The 2,091-nt window shown below is 41.8% G+C and overlaps 1 pseudogene; it reads left to right on the forward strand.

The window, feature by feature from the left end:
- Positions 1-686: 686 nt before the first annotated feature.
- LOC129082179 (dual specificity protein phosphatase 12-like) lies at positions 687-1,789 on the forward strand (annotated as a pseudogene).
- The last annotated feature ends 302 nt before the right edge of the window (positions 1,790-2,091 follow it).

Here is a 2,091-nt window from a genome sequence, read left to right on the forward strand (position 1 = left end):
GCATCCAGGCTGCCTGGGTAACCACTCTGGGACAGGGTCATGCGTGCCATATGGTAAGAGTGCTGAATTGAAAAAAATAGAGGCTGTAGAAGCTCCCAGGTTATTTGTCAGCTTGGTCTAGTTCACTTGCTCTTACTTTGCAATTTTTAGCTTAATGGTTCTCAACCCTGGCTGTACATTAGAATCACCTTGGAAACGTTTTACACATGGCCAGAATACATATCAGAATACTTAATTTCAAATCTCTGCAGGTAAAACCAAGGCATTCATGCAGTACAAACTCTCCAAATGTTTTCAGTGTGTATCCATGGATGAGAAGTATTCCTCTGGATCAACCAGTTATGGATTCTCCCACTCAGACCTTTGCTGCAACTACAATTTCATTCATAATCTTCACACTCCAGAAAGATTTGCTGAAAATAGATTTACATTTTGAGGAAAGCTTGGGCTTCCAAAGAATTCCACATTGGTAGAACTGTTGGGAAGAGGAAGAAAGAAATTTGTGGTCATATTTCAGCCCTCAGGCTCTCCTTTAAGTCAGTCTTCCAAGCTGTGTGTCCCTATAGTAATAGCTCTTTCATTCATTCCAGGTATTCGGGCAGCTTTCAACTGTGGTATATGCTCAGTCTACCTGGTGATAAGAGTGATAAAGAAATGGAAGTTTTCCTCCAAGATCCATACTCAAAATGGTATCCTTGGGGAGCTTCAAAGAACAAGTCCAGTACCCTCCCAGGCTGAAAAGTGAGCTGGAATTTTGTCTCAGTTTCTTTAAATGACCTCGGCTTACTAACACAAACATACCTTAGGAGTATGCAAAAATATTTCCTTTAATAATAGCTAACACAGGGAGCCACCATGTTGGCCACAGCTGGACAGGTCGGCAGCTGAAGCAGAGCCTGAGGGTCACGGGAGTCACCGACGTGCTGACAGTGGATGCGGAGGAGCCCAATTTCCAGGTTCAGGACCTGCAGCAGCTCTTCGTGTGCTCACTGGATGAGCCCAGGACCAACTTGCTGAGCTTCCTGGACAGCTGCATGGCCTTAGTGCACCAGGTGCACACCAAGGACCACGTAGTGCTGGTGCACTGTCATGCGGGAGTCAGTCAAAGTGTTGCTGTAATGATTTCATTTCTGATTAAGACTCAGCAGCTCACCTTTGAAAAATCTTATGAAAACCACCAGGTGATCCAATCCAAGGCTAAGGTGAATGAGTGGTTTGACTGGCAACTGAAATTATACTAGGCCATGGGATGCAAAGTAGGTACTTCTAGTGCAATTTATAAGCAATATAGTTTACAAAAGTTTACAGAGAAGTATCCAGAGAATTGATTTCAACCAGTGGACACATTTTCATTGTCATGTAGAACTGCAGAACTTACCTCAATAACTTTTTGCTGTTGACCTAACTACAGTTTTACAAGGACTGAAAGATGAGTTCTCTACAAATGTAGGAAGCTCGGGCAGTCTTTATTTCGAAGTTCTAGCATTTTGGATCATAAGGAAGGAAGTGGCCCAATAGCCTTTGACTACAAGAGACTGGCATCAACTCTCACATCAGTCCTGGGGAGCCAGACTCAATGCACATCAAATTTTATTGGACCTGTACAGTGGATGGAGCCTACCATGCTGGGAGTGATGGATGGAAAACTTCTGTGCCCCAAATGCTATGCCAGGTTGGGTTCTTTCAATTGGTATGGTAAACAGTGTCCTGTGGTTGATGGATAACACCTGCTTTCCAAATCTATAAGAATAGAGTGGAAAAAGTGAAAACGCTGCTGGTTCTGAGATAACAAACAAGAAAAGTATGAACTTGCAGCACTTGAGAGCTGGGAAAGAAACTTATCGGTAGATACAGGATACTTTCTTCTTGTCATTCACACAGAGTGTCTGGTGTTTGGACCATCAACATTTATTGGAAATGTGAGAAGATGAAATCGCTAGATGTGACTTGGAAACTGTGTTTAAGTAGAATACTTCATATGGAAGTCAAAACTTTTTAATCATAAATTATATTTTATTTGATATTAAAATATTCTATACTCCCCCCCAAAAAAACTAACACATATTGTCAGGTATTAAATGTTGTATGCAT

The sequence above is a fragment of the Pteronotus mesoamericanus genome, unplaced genomic scaffold (assembly GCF_021234165.1).
Source record: "Pteronotus mesoamericanus isolate MK-2021 breed Mesoamerican mustached bat unplaced genomic scaffold, CSHL_Meso_final scaffold_12, whole genome shotgun sequence".
NCBI lineage: Eukaryota > Metazoa > Chordata > Mammalia > Chiroptera > Mormoopidae > Pteronotus > Pteronotus mesoamericanus.